Source organism: Ambystoma mexicanum, chromosome 11, assembly GCF_040938575.1.
Source record: "Ambystoma mexicanum isolate Mex_15411 chromosome 11, UKY_AmexF1_1, whole genome shotgun sequence".
Classification (NCBI taxonomy): Eukaryota; Metazoa; Chordata; class Amphibia; order Caudata; family Ambystomatidae; genus Ambystoma; species Ambystoma mexicanum.
The window spans coordinates 415,699,384-415,723,759 of NC_090934.1; positions in this window are offsets into that span (position 1 = coordinate 415,699,384).

Consider the following 24,376-nt stretch of genomic DNA (forward strand, 5'->3'; position numbering starts at 1 on the left):
AAGCCTCATGGACAAGGAAGTAGGAGAGTTTCTAAAGAAAATGGCGATAAGGCCAGCGCAGCAGGTGGCGCAATGCTTCCTAAACAATGTCTTACTGGTGGAACAGAAGCAAAAGGTCAGGCCGGTGATAATCTCAGACAATTTAACGCCTTTCTCGTGTAACGACACTGCAAGATGGAGGAAATCCATCTCTTCAGGGACATTTTGCAGAAAAAGCACTGGCTAACCTGCATAGATTTGAGGGATGCCTATCTAGCAGTACCCATTCCTGAGATGCACCAGCAATTTTTAGGATTCCTCTGGTGATGGCAAAGGTGGGAGTTTATGTGTCTCCCTTTTCGGACTAACTTCAGCACAGTGGTGCTTCAAAAAGCAACTCAGGAGTCAGACTGATTTTATACATCGAGGATATTTGTCTCATGGCGCAGGATCCGATGCGGCTGCCAGAGCAAATGGTCCCAATGACGGGTCACCTAGAGAAACTGGGGTTTCTCAACAATTGGGAGAAATCCGAGACCACCACAGCAGAGAATGGAGTTCCTGTGGTTTATCACAGACTCAAAGCTGGGGCACTGTCTCTGCCCCTGTAGAAAATGAACGACCCTTTGAAACATCACAGTATTGACTTTCCATTAAAGACTAAACTTTACTTAACAGTCTTATGTTTGCTCAATCACCTCTTCTGTTTAAAAGTTCTTTTAACTAACTGATCAATTTCCCATCAATCATATGTCATAACAAGTTGCATTTGTCAGTAATTTTACAGTCACTTATCTAAGAAGGAATCTGCTGAACCTCCAAGGGAACCTGACAGCAGGTGCAGACACTAAACAGGCAGACAACACACGGCGCATCCCTGCTGGAGTTGGAGGCGGTTCATTACAGGTTTTGTTCTTCGCTATACCCTGTTCCAGATGGAGTCATTCATTAGAAAGCTACAGCGAGACAGTGAAAGAAAGATGAATTGGGGATGAGGAATTGTGAGGTGATAGGACCATAACGTCGTGATTCATGGACTACGACAAGTGTCATGCCTGAGGGCAATAGAGTTTCAAACTGCAAAGACTACATTGACACAGAAAATGTTTTTTTCTTTGATTTTTGTTTAATGTTTTTTTTTCTTTTTAAGATTGCTGCTTGAGTTTTAATAAAGAAGAGTATGCATAATACGAGCCTCTTTGTCTTTAATAGAATCATGACTTTCCTGAAAGAAAGTATTGACAATCTGGACTCTACCACAGTACCAACTGCCTCAATGGAGTTTACCATCAGACAGCATTTCTGGCTAGTCCCTTTTTTCTGGCAATGTATTCCATATCGTGTCATGGAGTGCCCCCTACATTTCTCTGTCAACAGAGCTGCCAAGTGTCCCTAAAATCGTGGGAGCAAAAGGAGACGGACACCTGCACTCTCGTATTTGAGCAGGATTTTCTTTCTACATCTGCAAAGATCTTCAGCTGTGCCTCAGACAGTCCCTTTGTTTGTGGCAACACTGGGGTGAAGTAAGTAACACACTGCTGAACACAGCACTCAAAAGGACATGCTGGTCTGACTGGGGCTAAGCTGTGTCCTGTGCACCTCGACTGCTGAATTTCCAGCTGATCTCAGTGGCAACTTTGGATAAAGAGGGATAAACGGGATAGATAAGATGATCACGTGTTTAATTTCAGCACAGGTGGTGTGCGAGAGGCTACACAGCCCATGTGATGGTCTGACATGTATATTCTGGCACACAAACAGAATATTCTGGCACACAAACATGACTGACAGGACATATTCTTGCTTTGCTTCTAAATATGATTAGAAACCACATCCTGCAGTCTCATATGAAGCACAGTTTAGGGTTTCTAAGCCAGACCTTTCATTGTTTAATGTTACATCAGGAAAGGAGAGGACCTTGCAATTCTCTTATTGATTTCATGTGCAAGTTCATCACTACCAGGTTGCTGCTGCAGACCCCAGTCAACGTCAAGGGATAGGCTTCACGGAGGGACTATTTCACCTTAATGTCTACTTTCCTTAAGCCTCAGCCCGAGGAAAATCCAGACACTTCCCAACAGACTGGTCCCTCTGAATGTCGCTGTGGCTCATATGTCTCACACTCTGCACGACCTCTATTGTCCTTCAAAGGCATGCATGAAATGGACAACTGCCCTCAGGGGCACAGCTTTATGGAAGAAATGGCAGCAATTATATGGCTTTTCCCCTAGTCCATGTTGGCAAGAGAGTAACAATATTCTTATACTGCAGGCCCATGTGAAATATAGCTTTCTCTTAAAATCTATGTATGTCCTTCTGTAGGCTGTTGATTTCTTGGAGTCATAGATGTGTGTGATGTGTTGCATTTTGATAAGTTGTTCATTTTGTGAGGCCCATTGCTTCCGAGTCACATTTTACATGTTACTGTGTGGGATCTCAGCAGTGGGTCAAACAATAGAAGAAAAGCATGACAGGGTGTAGTTAAAAACAATATTTCCAGAGACACATGGGCTAGATGGAGCCTGGGGTCCCCAGGTATATTAAACAGGCCGGGCATTTCAGGAGCCACATAAGGAAAGAAGGAAGGCCCTTTACCCTGGAATAGGGGATGCAGAGAGTGGGGGCTCCCAAAGCATTGATACGAACAGAAATGCGACATTCACAAATAGAGTGTGAGGTGTTCCTTAGTCTGTTGTGGTGTTGTCATGTCCACCTTTACATTTTTAATCATCCTCTCATGATCGTGATGGACCCAAAACCCCTACTGCCAATTTTCCAAGGGTCATTTCTTCGCACACCACTCCCATTAGAGCACTTGATTGCAACTGTCAGTTTACATGGTCACTGTCCATTTCGATGCACTGGCTTGCAACCCCATGGACTACCTGCTGGGTTATGCAGGTCTTCGGGCATCGACATCAGAGGCAGTGGAAGTTGAGGCGAAAGCTCTGGTTAGCATGGTCAGATGGATGACTCCTCTAAAATATTTATCACTTTGATTGTCCTGCTGCTATTTAAATTCGTTTTCAGCTGTGTGCACATCGCAATTGTCCTGCTGCTTTTTAAATTCATTTTCAGCTGTGTGCCCATCTTGATTGTCCTGCTCCTGTTTACATTTGTTTTTAGCTGTGTGCATAACCTGCTTTTCATGAGAATGTGTTAACAAGTCCACCCCTCTGTACTCTGTCTAGTCTGCTACCGGTTCCCTCACCCTTCCTCAGTCCCATTGTCCCTCTGTGCTGTTATTCCCCTCAGCCATACACCCACTACGTCTCCTTCCTCTGCGTGTTCACTGTTTTTCTGTGCATATTACCTCCCCCAGCTCCCATTGTTTTTCTCCCAGTCTTGTTCCCTGTCTCCCCCCCTCTACCTCTGCTCTCGCTGCGCCTCTGTGGCCTCAGCCTGGTTAAGTGTACCTCACTCTCTGCAGTTTGCTACGGCGCTATCTATCTCTCCTATCTTCTCAAACTGCTTCTCTATCTCTTATCCTTCACCCCTTACTAAGTCTGTCAGGAGGAACCTCAAGAAGGACATAATGAGCTCTAACCCAGGCCTTCAATTGCAGGCACCTACGTCATTGCCTCTGCCAGAGAGACTCTCACAGACATACTCTGTTGTTCCTTCACCCGTCCTATGGACTCTCCATATGATTGCTCTTCTCTCTCCTTTCTCTTCTTTGCCCATCAATGGTGGCACCCGCTGCAAGGTTTTCTTGCCCTCTCCACCTCCAGGGTCATCATCGATGTCTACTGCAATGGTACCATCATGGTCCAGGGTCCTCAAACCAACCTTCTACTCTTTCATAGGCTACTCCCCCACCTTATCAACCTCCCTCCGCCTTTTGCACCAGCTCCTTCAACTGCCCTGGCTCCCATTCCTGCTGTGCCCACCTTGGCACCCTTGCCACCTCCTAACCACCCTCACCATGGCTTTCTTGCCACCACCCCACACATTGAAAACCCCATCTGCCTTCTCCCCTTGGGTGAACCAGTCGCCCACTAACACTGTATCTGGGGCTCCCTTGCCCCCTGTGGTACCTCCCGCACTGGCTCCCTCCTCACCCATTATGGTCCCGGCCCCCTTACCGGACTTGGCTCCTCTGCCCCCTTCTACCTCTGTCCCTCAGGTACTATCGTCACTTAGGGGGGCCCACTGTCCCCTGCTCCCCCCGTAAGTCTTTCACTGATTGCAATCTGTTCCACATTGCCATGGTAAGCACTCGCTCAGCTGTCAAACACTCCTCTGACATCGGCAACCTCCTTGAACTCCTGGATTGTGATGTTCTTGCCATCACTGAAACCTGGTTCAAGGATTGCTCTGTCACAAGTTTTGACACACTTCTCCCAGAAGGCTACACAATACTCTCTCTTCCTAGACCACACAGACCAGTTGGGGGAGTAGCATTGATCTTCCCTGAGTGTATCCCTGTGTCTGTCATTCCCACTCAGGCCTACTCATCCTTTGAGTCCCTGATCTGCAGGCTGTTCCTCTCTCCAAGCTCTTCACCGCTGCTGTCCACCTTCTATCAGCCACCTAGTCAGCCCTCCCTCTTCTTTTCGTAATGGGCTGACCTGGCCTCCTCTCTCCTTTCCTCCTCTTCTCATCTCCTCCTACTGGTTGATCCCAACATCCATCTCGACTCACCTGATTCCTTAAGACCTTTATGCAACCTTTGCGACTCTTCCTTTCTTTCCATCTTACCGTCTGGTCCAACGCACAGCGCTGGCCACACCTTGGATGCTCTCTTCTCAACTGATATTCCGCTATCTATCCCTCTCACTACTTCTCTCTCCTGGACTGATCATTTTCTCCTCTCTTCTCACTTGAAGCTCAATTCTCCCGTTGCATAGGTAAGCCCGGCACTGCCTCCTGTCTACAAGGTCATCTGACCCATGAAAATAGTCTCAGTAGCTGCCTTTGCCTCCACCTATTATACTCCTTCCACTCCTGCGACTGACTCCCACCCTGCCACAGCCCTCTCAAACTTTAACCTCTCTGTTTCCAATACTCTTTATATTCTTGCCTCTGTCATGAGGGTACGATTGAAGCCTACCAAAAAGTGCAACTCTTGGTATGACTCCAAATCAGCTTCCGTTAAACACAAGTGCAGGGCAGCCAAATAGAAATGGGATTCCTCTGGAGCACCCTCTGACAAACTGGCCTGCCGCCTCCTCCAAAGGCAGTATAGACTCTGCATCTGCTCCCAGAAAAGAGTCTTTATACAAGCCTGCATCTCTGCGGTATCCAATAACACGGACACACTTTTCAAAGTCTGCAAGGAATTAGCCAACCCTACCGCAGCCTCCTCCACCACCTCGCACCATCAGCTCGCACCATCCACCACACATGACACAAAGTCAGGCACGCACGCAGTGCCAATGAAAGGGAAGGGGCGCCTGAAAGCAGACATGGATGCGTGTCAAAGGGCAAAATAACACATATACTGCATAGCACCTGCATCACACACAAGCATGTGACTGGCATAGTCCTTCCACAAACATGACTGATGCCAATACACAGATGGCACGTAGTATAGCCATGCCAGAATTGTCAACCAACCTCAGATGGAAGTTGAATACTACTGACCATGAGCCATGTACAATGCATGTCAGATGACATTTCATGGAATTCACTATTAGAAAACCCACATGTGTCACAGGGTGCAACAACGCTAGGGTGTTGTAATACAATGAGGGCAGGCATATAGATTCAATAATGCTAGGTCACATTGACATCACGCAAGTGAATAGGCATATTGAAGGGGATAACAGGGTTTAGAAGTGTGTGGGTGCAGTGCAGTACATGGGTACGGCCTCAACTATGAATAAAAACACAGATCCAGTAATGTCAATGTCATGGCCTGATGGCAGTGTAAGGGTAAGTGCCGTCATCATGTGTAAAGTGCTGGTAGTGGGTTGTAGGGATACAGTAAACCCCACCCCCAAGGGCGGGGGCTGGCTGGGAGGCAGTGCATGTGTTAAAATGGTTGCTCAGAGTACCGTGTCGTAGCAGACAGTGTGGGCAGGTGGCAAGTGCATTCTCTCAGTCATCTGGGAGGAAGCATCAGAAGTGCCTGCAGACCTGAAGAACCTACACCTCCAGTTACATAAAGGCAGGGAGGCTGTACCAGAGGGAGGCCCCAGCTCAACACAGACATGAACCACAAACTAATTTCCATGAGGAGCAACTGACCCTGAGGGAGTAAGAAAGGATGATCAAAGACAATGAGAATGAAGTAAATACTGGAGGTGGAGTTGAAGGAATTGTTGGCCCAGGACCCATAGGGACTTGCTAAGAATGCACAGGGTTCAGGAATGAACACTCATAGCCACTGTGAGCCTGTGCCATCATCACGGTCCTAGGGAGATACCTTGCACCAAGCCTAAAGGACTTTTCACACAGTCCAGGACTGGCAGAGTTGCAGAGGGAAGAGTGTAGAATCATAGAAATCCCGGTAAAGCCTGTTGCAGTAGTCCATCAAAGGAATTACTAGTCCTCTGGAGACAGTGAGCTGCTGGGGGATGGAGAGGAAAGGAAGAATGCCTCTGAGGATGAGCAACTTGCAGGGTGACCTCACAGAGACGTCAGTTTTGTGATGATAGAAGGCGACTGTTGAGTGGAAGATCATCACAGGCTATCCGCAACCACAGGTTGGAGCAAGAATAGGGCCAAGAGAGGCTGGACAGAGAGTGTCATGGAAGGAGGGAGCAGGTGTGGTGATGAGGATTGCCTCTGTGTGCAGCATATGGTTTGTATGCAGTCTGCATGACAACAAGCACGTATCAGTCCATCATCACATGGGTCACACTAGCGATCTCCTCATGTCCAGTGAGTTAATTGTCCTCTGGTGGTGACCCACTGCCAGTTACCAGAGTAGAGGCGAACTTTGTAGCCAGCTTGTCTTTTGCTCGGTGTTGGAAGTCATTCCAACGCTTCACAACATCACCAGCTGTGCGCCTCTCATAGCCCAAGACACTGATGCAGTCAGCGAGGCACTGCCAGTGGGTCATACGCTGTGCAGGCGTATGTGTGCTCCCTGCCTGCACCAGCATGTCACGGCCATGTTCCAACATGTAGTCCACAAGCATCTCCAGTTCCTCATCACAGAAACTCCTCTTTCTCGACGTGTGGGACTCCTGTGCCGTGTCTGGGGTCTTAGCCTGTACTGCTGGAGCATGCTTCTGCTTCTTGTGAGGTTGTGCAGACCCTGAGTGGCGTGTACTGCTCTCGTCAGTAGGGGCTGGAGTGCAGGTGGACCGGCCTATGAAATCAGCCACCAATGTAACTACAGAAGGTCAGCTTGCAGGTATCAGTAGCTGGGTGCTGTTGCCAGGACTCTGCGCCACACGTGTCTTGGCCTTAGTGACAAGGGACTTGGCCCCTGAGTCACACTGGGCCGGGACCAATCCATTCCTGGCTGGGTGACCCTGAGACAGGGTGCCGGTTGCTACAGCTGCCCCTGCAGCTTCCACACTCTGGCTGCTCTGGACAGCAGATGGCACTGCTTGTGCGGGACCACGGGTGCTGGGTATGTCAGCAGCTACTGCATCTCCCTGGCCCGGTTGGGTGTGGGGCATAGTTCTCCCTGCATGGTCCTGGACACCTTGCCCACGTGGACCTCCTTGGCCACCTTGGCTACCCTGGCCATGTCGCCCACCTTGGCCAGCTTGGCCACCCTGGCCAAGTTGCCCACCTTTGCCTCCCTTCCTACTTGTTGCCCTCCCAGTCATGGCACTGATGGACTAGCGCAATGGGAGGTGCAGCCAACAATTGTCCTGGGCAATTGGAGTGAGGGGCAAGGGTACGTGATGGAAAACGTACCACTGAGCTCCAGAAAGGCTCTCTGTGACCCCTGGTGAAAAAATAACGGGTCACGCAATGCTCAGGCACCCGAAAAACAAAAATCAACATGTACGTGACCCCTCGGTAGCCCACGTTGAGTAAAAAACATCCTGCAGTACACTGTGGCACCCAGCAACACAAAAAATGTGTACGCGAGGAACACATAGGCTACTATGACCTCGTAAATGGGGTACGCGTCACACAGGGGCAACCACAGTGGGAAAAACGTGTGCACAACTCACCGTCTGTCTCGTAGAATGAAAAAAAATCACACGTGTATGTGCGTGTAGGCAACTCCTGCACCAAAACAAGAAGTATGCACTGCCACAGTAGTGAACTATTTGCGTGTGAACCCACAAAAATATGAAGTTCACGCATCCGTCCCCACGAAAAGCATGTACAGTGCACTGTTGTCCTACGCAGACCTTTAACCCGATACTGAATGACAACGCTCAACGTCCAGCGCATGTCACGTAACTTACGCGCTTAGGGTCTTTCCTCTGATTACACGCTAACGAGCTGTTTACGCATGTGCGGAGTCACTCTGTTTCCGGCTGGCCAAGCGAAAGAATATGGAAAACCCACTCTCCTGCCTACAAGGCCATTTACCTGCCTCCAACTGCCCAAGCTGCCTCCTACGAGCCATCTGCTGATGCCAGCCCACTCTGTGTGCCTGCTGCCCACATGCCCTGCATTTTGGTGCCTGCTCATCAGCCATTGCCAGTGATCCTGTCGTTGTGACCACCTCTGCTGATCCTGAAGACTCCTGACTGTCATACCACCGCTCCACAGCTCAGCCCCAGGACCACCTTGCCCACCGACACCTGCCTCAGGGGTTGCCATGTCTGACACCACACCATCTGAGGCAAGTGGCAACCCCCCGGCAGAGAGGAAGAGGGCTGTCAGCTTCACACCCAGGGAAGTTGGCATCCTGGTAGAGCAAGTCCTTGGGCATCATGATGCCCTCTTCCACGGCCCATCGCAAGTTGGCAATGAAGGACGGAAGAAGATCTAGGGGCACATCGTGGGTGCCATCAATGCAGAGGGGCTGGCACCCCGCGACTACCATCATGTCCACAAGTGCTGGGAAGACTTCAAGTCCAGGACCCACAACAAGGCCCGGTGCCTCATTAAGGCTGGTGATGATCGAGTGAGGTGCCAGGGCCGGTTGATCACCGACGAGATGAGGGTCCTGGAGTCTACCCAGTGCTGTACCCCCAGGAGTTGGTGCTCCATCTGGAGTCGAATGGTTCATGTGTTCTTGCCCACTATTGAGCATGTGCATGTTGACATGTGGCTGGAGTGTGCACCTTGGCCTTATGTCTGGCATGCCTCCTGTACAGATGTCTGTGTGCATGTCCCTGACAGTGCTGCATGAGAGTCCATTCAAGCGTGTCCCACATCAATGGTGTCTGTGTTGCGCACCGGCATTTAATGATGCGTACATGTTTGCATACCTGTGTCTGGTCTGCTGCATGCGAGAGGTGTGACACATGGGTGCTTATGTCATCATCATGGACATGCATGGTGTACATGTGTGTGTGTCTGAGTAGTGAGTGTGTAACTGCCCAACACTCCGCACGTATGTTACTTGAGTTCTTGATTTGTGATTGCCTCACGCTGCCAATTTGCCCTTGAGTGCACTGTGACGTGATAGCTCCATGGCCTGCCTCATGACTGTCAGGTGATGTGTGTGAATGAGATGTGTATGTCCCATGATGTGTGTGAGCTGAATACAGAATTATGATCTTGTGTCAGTGCCTTGTCCATGGATGTGAATGTCTGTTGTGAATGATAGACATGTTTGTGAATGTGTGTGAATGGCACTTCCCTGTGTGTAGTGGAGGGTGATGATGGTTGTGACCTTTGACAGTGCCACTGATGTACATTTGCATTGTGACAAACACACATACACACATATGTTCAGTAGCCTGATGTTTGTGTTCTATGTTTCCCTATCCACAGTGACGATGGAAGAAGAGGGCGGAGAAGGCGCTCTGGAGCACCGCAGCAGGAATGCCTCCACCAGGTACAGACCCAGGGCCCAGTCCTCCTCCCAGGTACCGTCATCTTCCGGGAGCGAGGAGACTGGTGCTGCGTCCATGACAATGGCCTCAGCTGCTGAGGGGAGGCCCAAGAGGGTGAAGCTGGTCGTGGGCACCTCGGCAGTGGGAGGGACAGGTGAGCCCACACAGGGGCAATCCGATGCAGAAGACAGTGGGGAGTCATCAAGGTTGGTGGTGGTGGAGGAGTAGGAGGCCATATCAGCCCAGCACATGAGGCCCGGCAGGGGTGATGAGGTAGGAGTGAGTGGTGCAGTCCAGGATCAGGGGCCGGAGGCAGTGCAGGTCACCGTGGAGGGGCCTGTGACTGATCTTGTCCCTGGAACTGAGACTGCACCAGTATGCACCACAGGTGGCAGATGTATCCACGCAAACAGATCCTCCACTACCTGCGGATAAAGCAATTTGTCACAGGGTGGAACCGTTGCTATCCAGTAATGCGAGGCGTACAGCCAACATTCGTGATGATGTTCAGGCTTCCAATCGGGGGCTTGCACATCATCACGATGAGGTCTTTCGCCTCATTAACTGGCTAGTTCAGTTCCTGGTCACAAATCTGGTACATGTGCTGGCCAATGCTGCAACCCCCTCTTCCTTTTAATCCTCTGTGCGCCAGTCGTCCACCATGCCGACTTCTGGCCCAAATACCACCAGGGCCCCCTTTGTACCTGTCCCAACCCCGGCGGCCAGTCTGGTGGAGATCACATCCCTGCCACAGTCGGGAGTCGAAGGAGGATCAGCAGAGGTTGTCACTGCAGCGACAGGAGCTATGGCAAGGGAGGAAGTGCAGGCATGAAGAAGGAGGGCACGTGCATGACAGCCCCGGGTTGTATCATCATCCCGGAGGTTGTCCTTGTGGTGCAGGCTCTGGGCATTTTGGCAGCAGCAGGCTCAAGAAAGGAGGCAACAGGACTCGGGGCGTTCATCATCAGAGGGGCAGGTATCGGCCATCGGGCAGAAGACAAACGTGGACCTTACGACAAGGAGGTCTTCCGTGTTGGAGCGTTTGGACCGCCAAAACGGGGAAGAGTGGCAGCGGGCACAGGAGGCGCAACTCACCATGGCCAGGGCGGAGAATTCACTGCGTCGGGCAGAGAGGCAGGCGGAGGTCCTCGAGGAGACTCGCAGGGAGTTCGAGAGGAGCATGAAGGAGTCCCTGCAATCCCTCGAGGGGGAAGCCGAGGCCCGCCTACTGAAATTGGACGCAGTGTTCGATGACGCCCTGGCGGAGACTATGAGAGAGCATGGTGAGGAGATGGACAAGCCTGCTGCCTTTGTATATAGTTCTTTAGGAGTAGGTTTCATTTGTTTTTTTCTTTTTATTTGGAGTTCCTGGACTTTGCTCCGCATCTTGTATATAGTTATTTTTGTATTGTATTTTTAGGATTTTTCTACATGTTTTGGGACCATGGACCCTGGATCTTTGTAAATATTTGAATTTTAATTTGGAATGGTTTTCACATGATATGTGATTTCATTTGCACATACATTAATGGACAAGGACCACATTTTTGACTCTTTCATTCTTTACATCACATTGATTTTGGTTTTCACTTTATTTTGATTTTTCATTCATTTAATGCATGTTTAATTTGTTGTTTTTACTGTGTGTGACTTAGATACATGTTTTTTAATATAATTTTTTGACATTGAAATCGAAGTGGTATCTGGTCTCAACGGTTTAGTGCATGTTTCACTCCTCCTTGACTCATTTGCGTGTCCCTGCTGTTCACCAATGTTGTTCATGTGTGTGCACATGCATGCATGTGTGATGTTAGGATTCACATGACATAGGGAGCATGACTAATGAATGGGTATTGAGGTGCACCAGGGGGATGCAGCGTGTGGTGGCATTTTAGTTGGCATGTGCTGCGTGATTGTATGTTGGTCCAATGTGTTTTGGGGTGGGGGGCGGGGACATGTGGCAGGGCCTGCCTGCAGGTTGCCGTCAGTGGTGGGGGTGTGGGACATGAAGCGGGGCCTGCCTGCAGGTTGCCATCACTGGTGGGGGGTCGGGGGTGGGGACATGAGGCGGGGCCTGCCTGCAGTTGCTGTCACTGGTGGGGACATGTGGCAGGGCCTGCCTGATGGTTGCCGTCTCTGGTGGGGGGTGGGAACATGAGGCGGGGCCTGCCTGCAGGTTGCCGTCACTGGTGGGGACATGAGGCGGGGCCTGCCTGCAGGTTGCCGTCACAGGTGGGGACATGAGGCGGGGCCTGCCTGCAGGGTATGGTCACGGGTGATGGGGTGCCCATGTGGTGTGGGCTGCCTGCGGGGTATGTTCACGGGTGATGGTGGTGTCCCATGTTGTGTGGGCTGCCTGCGGGGTATGTTCACTGGTGCTGGTGTGGGTCCCATGTAGTGTGGACTGCCTGCGGGGTATAGTCACGGGTGATGGTGGGGGTCCCATGTGGTGTGGGCAGCCTGCAGGGTGTGGTCACGGGTGATGGTGGGGGTCCCATGTGGTGTGGGCTGCCTGCGGGGTATGTTCACAGGTGATGGTGGGGGTCCCATGTGGTGTGGGCTGCCTGCGGGGTATGGTCACGGGTGATGGTGGGGGTCTCATGTGGTGTGGGCTGCCTGCAGGGTGTGGTCACAGGTGATGGGGTGGCCATGTGGTGTGGGCTGCCTGCAGGGTATGTTCACGGGTGATGGTGGAGATCCCATTTGGTGTAGGCTGCCTGCGGGGTGTGGTCACGGGTGATGGGGGGACCATGTGGTATGGGCTGCCTGCGGGGTATGGTCCACTGCTGGGGTCTGGCTGTCCTTTGAGGAGGCGTCTGCTTCCAGGGGAGTTGTGCATGTATCACAGGGTACACGGGGGCCTTCCCACGTGATTTGGCTGGTGCGAGCGGGGTACGCGATTTCGCTGGGGCGCGGACGGGGTACACGCGGGCCTTCCCACGCGATTTTGCGAGTGGGGTACATGATTTTGCTGGGGTGTGGATGGGGTACGCGCGGGCCTTCCCACACGATTTAGCTGGTGCGAGCGGGGTATGCGATTTTGCAGGGGTGCGGACGGGGTACGCATGGGCCTTTTCACGTGATTTGGCTGGTGCGAGCGCGTTACGCTCTGATTTTTCACGCAATTACAATGGGGGGATGTGTGCTGGGTCACGGATGGTTGGGGCGTTGCGCCGTGTTGGGCATTTCACTGGCTTTTGCCTGCGCATGGGGGTGTGTTGGGGGCGTTGCTGGCGGTACTTGATGTTCTCTGCGCCACGGTTACTGATGCCTCAGAAAATCCATGAATACGCGTGCCACAGCTGGTGCACGCATGGCACACGCTCCTTCTCGGCATGCAGCACTTGTGCTGCTTCTGCGCTGGATTCTATGAATTGGGCCCTAAATCTGAAGATTTAGCAACATTTGTAAATTATGTTTTCATGATCCTGTATATACTCTGATATATAAGTTATACATATTATCAGTAGGATATGGTTGTACTGTATTTATCACAGTTCGTACAGTCAAGTGTGAAACACATGAATTAATGTACAAACACACACACTTTAATATTGCAACCATACTGTTTTGGAAAACATGTACACAATACATGTTTGACATTTAAAGCATTACACAGTAACAGGTTTTGGATTGAACTGTTTTTTACATTTAGTATTATGCAATAAAAGCACAAGATGCAAATACTTTCAGTAAATTGTTTCAATCCTACAAACTTTCAGAATTTCACATGCAGTTTGTTTTAAGATGTGACTTAAAATAAGAAAAAGAGCAGCTTTGAACCATGTAAGAGTTCACATTAGAGGTAGAATTTGAACGCGAAATGTGAGACGTAATGGTGCAGTGGTTAAAGGAGCTAGGCCCGATAACATGAGGTCATGAGTTTGAATTTTCCGTGGAGACTTTCAATTTTATTTTTACAAAAAAGGATTAAAATTGGTGTTTCGTATTTTTATTTTTTAAAAAGGAGGATTATAATTTGAAAAACGAAGAGACAGATTTACCGTGACACGTGAAACCATTTTTGGGGCATGGCATGTGACACCTGCCAGTGGCACGTGTCACTTGTAGTGGTGACATGCAGTGGCACGTGTCATTGGCATATGACACATGCCATATTCGGCTCCAACCCCTACTGCCATAGAATGTGAATGGCATAACGGGCACAGTGTTGTATAATAGTTGTAAGGATGACAGGAGGCGTCTTAGTTATTGTGATGTCCTTTATTCAGCATACGACATCAGTTGTCACATATAGATGTATATGTGGGGAAATCCAACTGGGCAACGTGCCTCTTAACTAATGTGTTGCAGCTGGGAGGCTGTCTTGTCTCTTGTTAGGCTGAGGGCCTAATTCTCGGAGGAGCTGGGAGGACACGTCCTCACGCGTCCTCTGCTGCTCCCGTAATGCGCGCCGAGCGCGCAGGGGCGGCCCTAGTGGCCGTGGCCGAGATCTCGCGAGAGTTGCGGCTCTCGCGATATCTCTACACACCTCCCCCTGATAATGCAAAGGCAGTTCATTGCAATGCATAGTCATTGTATCTCACCGGTCTTCTGTGTTCTCTTCTTGGCCGGTCACTTTTCTCGCTGTGGGCATCCTGATGTTCCAGTTCTCGTTCTGCTGTGGGTGCATCCGGTTCCATCTCTGTTTCTTCCCTTTCTCTGTCATCATTCTCTGGCTCACGTTCTTCTTCTCGCTCGTAGTCCATTCCTCCTTCCGCTTCTGATCTCTCTGGGGTCCTTGCTCTCTCTTGTCTCTTCTGGAATAGGGCTACTCTTTCCAGGTTCCAAGTGCGCCCGTCTTTGGTGCAGACGTGGTTGGTTCCTCTGTGAATCACTTTTATGGGTCTGCTGAACCGAGAGCCCGTGATTTGATCCTTTGTCGGTAGTCGTATTTTGATCCAATCTCCCTCTCTAACGTCTGACGCTTGTTTAGTCCTTCTTCTTCTGTCACTCCATGTTTTCATGCGTGCTTTGCTGTTTTCAATTCTCCACACCACCTCTGACATGTCTACTTCTTCATCTTCTCTTACTTTGGTCAACCATGGTGGTATAAGCGTTGAAGCTGCTCTCCTCCCTCTCAACATTCGAAACGGGGATATTTGAGTGATCCCGTTGGGAGTAAGCCTGTGGGTCGCTATGGCTTCTTTGGTTGTTTTGAGCGGGTCCATTCCGGAAGCGGTTGCTAGCTGGATAGCACCTTTTATAAACCTGTTGGCTCTCTCTACCAGCCCATTGGCTTGGGGATGATACAAAGCTGCTTTCTTCTGGTGTATGTGGTGCTTTCTCAGGAATTGTTCCATGTCCCTTGAAATTAGTTGTACTCCATTGTCCGTTACTACTTCGTTGGGGAGTCCTTCCCTTTGAAAAATTTTGGTGAGGACTTCGATTACTGTCGCGGTGGTGATGTTTGGAACAAACTCAGCCTCAACCCACTTTGATAGGTAGTCCACTAGCACTATGCCATAGCGATGTTCGGGCGCCATCGCCTCCAAGGGTCTTATAAAGTCTATACCTACTTTTGACCACACCGCTTCTGGTACTTCTGTTGGAATCAGAGGCGCCTGTCTAACCTTTAAGCGCTTGTCACTGTTGAGGCATTCATGACATCTCTCTATCATGGTGCAAATCTCTTGATCCATGGACGGCCACCAGTAGGCTTCTCTCACTCTGCGACGGGTCATAGTGTTCCCTAGGTGGCCCGCATGGGCTCTGCAGAGAATGGTCTTCCTCATACCTACGGGTGGGATTATCTGGTCCGTTTTCAATATTATTCCATCGGTTTCTGATATCTCATCTACCACCTTCCTCATGCCTTCTGGCATCGCTTTTTCATTCGGCCACCCTTCCCTGATCCACTCTCGTATTCTCGCCATGGTTGGGTCCTTTCCGTCTTCTTCCAACCAGTGCTTCTCACTGAGTTCCAAGTAGTCTGGTGCTTTGAGATCTGTGATGGATGCCACGATGCATTCCTCTTGTAGAAACGTGGTGGCCTTGTCTTTACCCTCTGGCAATCTTGACATGCAGTCTGCCTGCAAATTCTTCCATCCTGAGATGTGCTGTACCTCAAACGTGTACTCCTGCAGTTTGGCTGCTATGCGTGCCAATCTGGGTGTTGACACTTTAGTGCCTCCTGGGCTGAGCATGTGGATGAGGGGTTTATGGTCGGTTACCAACCTAAATTTTGTGCCCCACACATATGTTCTGAAATGTTCTACCGCCCATGCACACGCTAACATTTCCTTTTCTATGGTGGAGTAGTTCTGTTCGGCCTAGGATAAAGCTTTCGAGGCAAAGGCTACCACATGTTCCGTGTCACCTTTCTTCTGCGTTAGGACAGCTCCTAATCCGTACGCACTGGCGTCTGTGGTGATGACTGTACCCCATTCGGGGTTAAATGGTTGAAGACACGGCGCTTCCATTATGTGGCGTTTTATGCTTTCTACCGCTTTCTTTTGGGGTTCTTGCCACGAGTACTCCGACCCTTTTTTGAGGAGTTTGCGGAGGGGTGCTGAGGTTTCCGAGAACTTGGGGATACATTTTGCATAGTACTCCGCCAGTCCAAGGAATGACCTTACTTCATCTTTGCTGGTGGGTTCCGGTGCTTTAATTATGGCTTGCATTAAATTTTGTTTGGGACTTATCCCTTGCTCGGATATTTTGTACCCTAAGTACTCAACTTCTTTCGCTTTGAATACGCATTTCTCGTAGCGTAACCTCACCCCCGCTTCTTGCAGCTTAGTTATGACTGTTCTCAATGTGGCATTGTGTGTCTGTTCATCCCTTGCATAGACAAGGATGTCATCCTGAAAATAGGCCACGTTTTTGACTTTCCGTAGTAGGACATCCATCATTCGTTGAAAAGCTGATGCAGCAGAAGATAAGCTGAATGGCATCTTGGTGAACTGATAGGTGCCAAAACGGAGTGATGAATGCTGTGGGGGGTTTGGATTCCTTGTGCAATTGTATTTGATGGTACGCGTTTCTCATATCCAGTTTTGAGAATATTTTGGCTTCTTTCATCATAAGAATCAGTTCATTTATGCTCGGTAGCGGGTAACTGTCCGTAATGACCTCCAAGTTTAAACTGCGAAGGTCAATGCAAACCCTTAGCTCTTGCGAGTTGGGTTTCTTAATGAGCACGACAGGGCTTAGCCACTCCGAAGCTTCAATTTCTCCAATGACGCCATCCATCCTCATTTTGTCCAATTGACTCCTGAGTGTGTCTCTCGCGGTTGCTGGTACTGGTCTCACGCAATGTTTGACTGGGACCGCATTCCTTTTAAGCATTATTTTGTGGACGAAGCCTTTGATATGTCCCGGCTCCTCCGAGAAGAGTTTAGGATAATCACATTTGACTATTGGCACACTCCTCCCGCAGACAGAGAGTACCTGATCTTCTGTGCTGGGATCCAGTTTGATTTTAAATTTATCTTGGTCGTCCCTTCCTAATACTGCTGGGCCTTCTTGGCTGAAATATACTCTGGTGGTGGTTTCTCTTCCTTTAAACTCCACCTTCCCATTGATATAGCCCAGTAGGTCAACTGACGCCCCTCCAAAAACCGTGGGTTTGTGCCGTGTGGTGAGCACTCAAACCTTTTCCGTCCCCAACATTTCTTTGTATGTGCGTAGGGGTATTATGGTGAGGTCAGAACCTGAGTCCGCCATGACTTTTGTTTCCACCCCGTCGATTTTGATTATGCAATGGGGTTTTTCTCTTCTGGCCCGTGTACTGTTCACCATGATGACTGTGGGTCTCCCTTCATCTTCCGAGGACCAATCTCTCTCCGTGTTGCGATCCATGTTGACGTTTGTGACTTTCTTGTTTCTCCACCGACATACAATCGAGAAATGGCCAATACGTTTGCAGATAGAGCACTCTTTATCTCTGGCTGGGCACTCCCTGTCAAACGCCAAATGTTTCGTGCTTGTACACTTGTGGCATTTCAATGGTTCTTTCTTGCTCCATTTTTCTTCTTTCGTGTTCGATACCTGTCTCTCTTTCTTCGGGCGAAACACCACTGCTTGTATTTCAGTGGAACTATGGCTTCCCGTGAGTTCTTTTCATCTCCCAGCTGTTTCTTCAACTGCTCTGGCAATCTCAATCGCTTTCTCTAGCAGCAGTTCCTTCTCCATAATGAATTTATCTTGCACTTTCCTGCTGTTGGTGTGAACTACCAGCATGTCGCAGATGAGGCTCTCGGCATTGTTACCAAAGCTGCACAGCGCTGCCAATTCCCGCAGCTTGGTAACGTAGTCGTCAACGGGTTCCGAGGCTTCTAGTTTGCGGCTATAGAAACGTATTCTGTGCAGAACCGTGTTCTCTTTACTGGCAAACCTTTTTACAATTCTTCTTACAGCTTCCTTGAAGACGTCATCGTTGTCACCAACCACCGGGCTCGGGGTGAGACTTTCAAACACCCTCTGTCCTTCTACCCCTAGGGCGTTAAGTAACATTGCCCTGCGCCGTGCCGCCGAGAATCCTGCACCGCCCACAGCCTCTACGTACGTCGTAAATAAGGGTTGCCATTGCGGCCACGGGATGGCAGGTCTACCTGGAGTTTGTAGGAAGGGCGGTGGTGGTGTCGCGCCTTGCATGGTTCATGTGGGTTGTAGCGGTGATCCTCGTCGCCAATTTATGTTGTATAATAGTTGTAAGGATGACAGGAGGCGTCTTAGTTATTGTGATGTCCTTTATTCAGCATACGACATCAGTTGTCACATATAGATGTATATGTGGGGAAATCCAACTGGGCAACGTGCCTCTTAACTAATGTGTTGCAGCTGGGAGGCTGTCTTGTCTCTTGTTAGGCTGAGGGCCTAATTCTCGGAGGAGCTGGGAGGACACGTCCTCACGCGTCCTCTGCTGCTCCCGTAATGCGCGCCGAGCGCGCGGGGCTGGCCCTAGTGGCCGCGGCCGAGATCTCGCGAGAGTTGCGGCTCTCGCGATATCTCTACACACAGTAGTCCTAATAAAACTTTTTGAAACTTTTGTAACTTTTTGCACCTTAGAGGCAGCATTCATTAGGGATCCCTGCTGATCTAGGTCATTACATGTTCAGCCAATGAATGACACAAGTACGGAAACAACATGGATTACAGTCTACATTACACATAGGGAGTCAAAGGACATCACGTTCCGATAATGTTCATTTCATTTAAGAGGACATATCCACTCTTGGACATTTCCCGTAGATTTGGAGTAGGTACAGCAATAACACGCTGCTAATTAGCCACTCAAACATCTAGGGTGTGATGTTATGGACGGGGGTGTATGTTCGGCTTCCCCCGTCTGCTAGTGATCAGGCCGCGTCAGGGCTGGATGAGGGTCGCAGCGCAGCGGGGACGTGGGCACAAACGACACGACCACTCTGGTAGGTGCTTAAACCCGGACTGGCGCCGTGACGCCAGTTCCGGTGGTTCCTTTATTTTTCCTGTCACGTGACCCGGAACTAACGGGCACGTGACACCACATTCCTCCCCAACTTGGAGATGTTTTCTGCACAACTGTTTAACAACAACATTAGTAATAAGGCATAACTTGTTTAACCATTTCAGTGTCTGTGTTAGCGGGTTTTCCGTCTGAAGATTCCATCCACCACATATCCTTGAAGACGGGTTGACGGTCGGGGTCTTTCTCTCAGAAGATATCGAGTGCTGCTCCTCTCAGGCGTTTTTGTCTCTGGGGTTACATGCTCGTCCGGGTCGCCCAACTGGAGCCGGGCTTCGGATGTTGGTGTAGTGGCCCGGGCCCTAGGCAATGCAAGGTTTTGAGGAGTGTGAGGTGTGGATGCATCGCTCCTTGGGGACGTTGGTTGTTCTTCCCAGAGTTCAGCCGGCACTTTTCTGAAGTGTGATACATTCCTCGTCACGGTCTCGCTCCCTCGGGTGGCAGTGACCATACTGTGGTTTGTTGCGCTGACTGTCCATGGTTGTAGTTCAAAATTGAGCGACATCTTCTTGGGTGCTGCTCGGTTCCTGACAATGACTGTGTCACCTGGTGTTAGCTCTCTGTGACGGGCTCTCCTGGCAAGGCTTTCTTGGTCGTTTCGCTTCCGTCGCGTCGCGTCCATGGCTGGGATGTCTGGTTCGGGGGCTACCCATAGGGGGTGTATGGGAAGCTCTGCTTGTATCGGTACTCCTAGCAGGAGGGCAGCGGGGCTGACACCGGTGGACGAGTGTGGGGTTTGTCGGTGTGTTCTTAGGAACCGGTAGACGGCTCTTAGCCAGGGATGTCCTTTCTCTTTGGCAATGCAAATTACCTTGTTCAACGACCCCATGAATCTTTCTGCGTCCCCGTTTGCTTGAGGCCATCTTGGGGTGATACGCTGGTGTTTGACGTTAGTGTCTCTGAAGAAATCTCGTAGTTCTTGGCTGGTGATCGATGGACCATTGTCGCTCTTCACCTTTCTTGGAATTCTTGCGTCGCGAAGATCTTTTCCAGCGTGAGGATCGTGGTCTCCCCGTTTGTGGATGCAACGTGTTCTACTTCCAGGTATCTGCTGAACTCATCTATTACCACGAGTAGATATCCTTCTCCCGCAATCGTACAGTGATCCATGCTGACTGCGTCCCATCGTCTTTGGCTTCTCGGAGCACTGCCGATGGGTTCTGGGTTTTCTGGTCTTCTGGATGCTTGGCATGCAGCGCATGATTCCACTAGCTCTATCATTTCCTGCTATATGTTGGGCATCCACATCCGGGACTTAAGGTATGCTGTAGTCTTGATGATTCCTTGATGTCCGCTGTAAGCCAGTTGGATGGCTCTTTTCTCTAGCACCTCGGGTACCACAATGCGATGGCCTTTGAGGAGCACGCCCTCGGGGGCAACGGAGAGTTCGTGTTGTATCCCAAATAGTGCTCAGAGTTTGGTTTGGGCTGATGTGGTCCGTTGAGCTAGGGACGTGAGGTATGTTCTCCAGTTGCCTGACTGGATGGCAGCTGTGGTGAGCTGCAGGATGGCGTCTGCCTTAGTTTCTTCGGCTATCTCCTGTACGGTGAGGGCACGCGGACGGGCGCAGGCCACTATGTGGCATACGTGTTCATCGGTTTCCTTCGAGTGGTGTTGCTCTCCTTCGGTGGCAGGCCTCAGGTGGCGGGATAAGTAGTCTGCCGGGTTGTCGGTCCCAGGGCGGTACTCAACTTCTATGTTGTATGGCTGTAACTGCAACATCCATTTCTCAATGCGTGCTGGCGGATGGGGAGCAGAACCCCGGAATATCGGGATTAGCGGCTTGTGATCAGATTAGACTTTCTTTCCGAGTAGGTACACCTTGAAATGGCGACATCTCCAGAGGATGGCGAGGGCTTCTTTTTCTATGTGAGCATAGTTTTGTTCTGGTTTGGTGAGTGCTCGGCTGGCAAAAGCAATGGGGAATGTGTTGCCTTCATTGTCTGTTTGGGTTAGAACAGCTCCTAGGCCCACAGGGCTGGCGTCTACCAGTAGTTCAGTTTGTTTGTCTACGTCGAAAAACGCCATGGTTGTGTACGCTGACAGGGTGTCTTTGATTTGCTGGAATGCTTGTTGGTGGATTGGTGTCCACTCCCATTTCTGGTCTTTCTTGGTCAGTTCTCGGAGTGGGCTTGCAATGTTGGCCAGGTCCGGAATGAATCGCGCACAGTATGTCGCCATCCCCATGAAGCTTCTCACTTCTGTCGCGGATTGGGGGGCCTTCGTGCTTTTGATGTCACTTACTTTGGAGGGATCCGGGGACACGCCTTTGGCACTGAAGATGTATCCAAAAAACTTATTTCCTCCTTTTCAAACTCACACTTCTCTGCATTAAGTGTTAGGCCTGCTGTTTCCAGTCTGTTCAGGATGGCTGCCAGGCGTCTGTGGTGTTCTCTCTCATCTGATGCAAATACTAGGATGTCATCGCTGATGTTCGTAGTGCCATCTAGGCCAGTGATTACTTTGCGGATCTCATGCTGGAATACTTCAGCGGCTGATGATATCCCGAAGTTGAGTCGCTTGTATCTCATTAACCCCAGGTGAGACGAGAACGTTGTGATATATCTTGAGTCTTTGGCTAGTCTGAGTTGGTGGTAGCCAGATCTTAACTCTAGTTTGCTGAAGATGGTAGCTCCAGTGAGATCTACAATGAGTTTGTCTATGGTCAGGGTTACGTGGCGTTCTCTTCCTATCGCGGCATTGGGAAGTCTCATATCTATACAGATTCTTACTGCGTTGGGCTGTTTGGGTTTTTGGGCAACCACCATTGGCGACACCCACGGGGATGGTCCTGATGTCTTTTCGATTATGCCTGCTTCTTCGAGTTTAGTTAGTTCTTTCTCCACTGCTTCTCTTAGGTGGAAGGGTATCCGCCGGTGTCGCACGGCTTTGGGCTCTATGGTGGGGTCTATGTGGAGCTTGATGGTGCGTCCTTTTAGGCATCCTATGCCTTGGAATAGTTTTTTGTGTAGGCATAATAGATCATCGAGTTTGCTGTGTCGGAGGTTGAATGCAAAATGGATCAGTTTTAGTTTTTCTGCTGTCTTGCAGCTGAGCAGGGTCTCACAGCCAGCATCCACAACATAGATGCGCGCCTTGCAGTTAGTGTTCTTGTGGGCGAAATTTGCCTTGAAAGATCCTTGTATGGGGAGTGGTTTCTTGCATCCGTACGCATATAGTCGGACTTTCTTCTCGTGGAGCATGGGTTGCGGCCGAAGCTTGTCAAATTTAGTTGCTGGCATTACATTCACCGTTGCGCCAGTGTCGATGACTACTTTAAGTGGTTCGCCGTTGGCGATGACGGTACACGATGGCCTCTTCCTTTGTCGTGACCTGTGTGGTTCGACGGCTGATATGAGGTGTACGCGGTGTGTTTTGTTGCTCTTTCTCTTCTGTCTCTCTTTCCTCTCAGGGGACTCACTGTCATCGCTGTCGTCGCTGTCGCTCGTGACTGGGGATCTCAGAGAGTGATCAACGGCTCTAGCTTTCCCTTTTCTGTCTTGTTGATAGGAGGCCCCTTTCGGTGCAAACTTCTTCCGGCGTTCGGGTGTTGGTCGCGATGTCGTTTCTCCGGCGCTTCGATTCAGTGGGTTCATGCAGACTGCCGCGTAATGGTTGAGACGGTTGCATTTTCTGCATGTGGACCCCCATGCTGGGCAGGGTTCTCCTTTGTGCCATGGGCCGCCACACCACTTGCAGGATCTGCTTCGTTCTTGCGGTTTCTGTGTTCTCTGGCCGTATCTCGTGCGAGTGTTCTGGTGTTTGGATATGGCCACAATGTCTTCTGACGGCTTTGAGTTGTCTAGCGGGAGTCTTTGAATCGCTGCTTCAATCACCGCAACTTGGTCTTCGGTTTGTTCCCGAAGGCGCGCCATTTCGAGTATGCGTGATAGGCGTATGTTTCTTTCTAATAGTATTGCTCTTCTCAGCTTTTCTGAGGATATGCCATTGATTATTTGGAGGCGGATTGCGAATTCTTCATCCGGGAATTCACAGCCAACAGCCATCTCATGGAGCCGAGCATGAAATTTGTCTATCGTCTCTTTCTCCCGCTGCCTGGCCATGCAAAAATGGAAGCGTTCGTAATCAGGGTTGAGGTCAGGTTTGAACATGTTTGTGAGTATTGTTTTGGCGGCGTCGTAGTTGTTGTTGTCTCCTCGGTTTGGGGCGGCGTTAAAAAGCCGCAAGGTGGCAGCTCCAACGTTGAGTAGAAGAAAAGTGCGTTTTTTCTTTGGCAGTGTGATGTCCCTGGCGTCAAGGTGCATCTCGAACTGTTGCAGCCAGATTTCCCACCTGATGGCTGCTCCTGTGGTGAATGGGTCGAACGGTGGCATCAGCGCGGTTAGTGCAGGGTCTGGGTGGTCCGTGGTGATGCTAAGTCTGGTAGATGAGCTTGTGCTGGCTCTCACGGGACTGGACCCTGAGCTGGACATGTTGCTGGGAAATGTCACAACTGGGTACTCACTGGTATGTCTTGTTCACACAGATGGTGTTCACACAGATGGTATAGGTTGATCATGCGTGTCGTGTGAAGATATTGTCAGTCTTCATTAGTAGCCCGAGGTTCTTGCTGTTAAGTTCATTTTCCCATTTAGTTTTATATTGTTTTTTTTTTTTCTTCTTCTGCACTGGGGTTGTTCTGTGATTATGACGCAGTTGGCATGATATTAGGTGATTTCAGAAAAACGCTGGAAAACTGGAGCTTTGGTAGGCACTTGGATGTTTCTGCAGTTTATATACAGGTGGCTGGGAGAGAGGAGGACTACACGCGTATGACACGTGGTCCACGTAAACTCTCCTGAGTTGTACGTGTGTACTACGCGGCCCGCGTGAATTCTCCGACGTTAACGGAGCGCGTATGATACGCGGTTTGCAGTGGTGATTCGGCCGACTCATGGCCTCGCGGAACGTTCTGCACAGGTGGGGCTGATTAGTGCTGGTAAGCCGCGCGCAATGCGCGGACGCGGTGCCCTGACCTGATGATTCTCTGTTTCGAAGAACGCTCCGTCCCGTGTAGACGGCCAGCGTCGGGTCAGCAGACATGTGCAGGGCACGTAGGTAGTAGCACCGCCTCGTC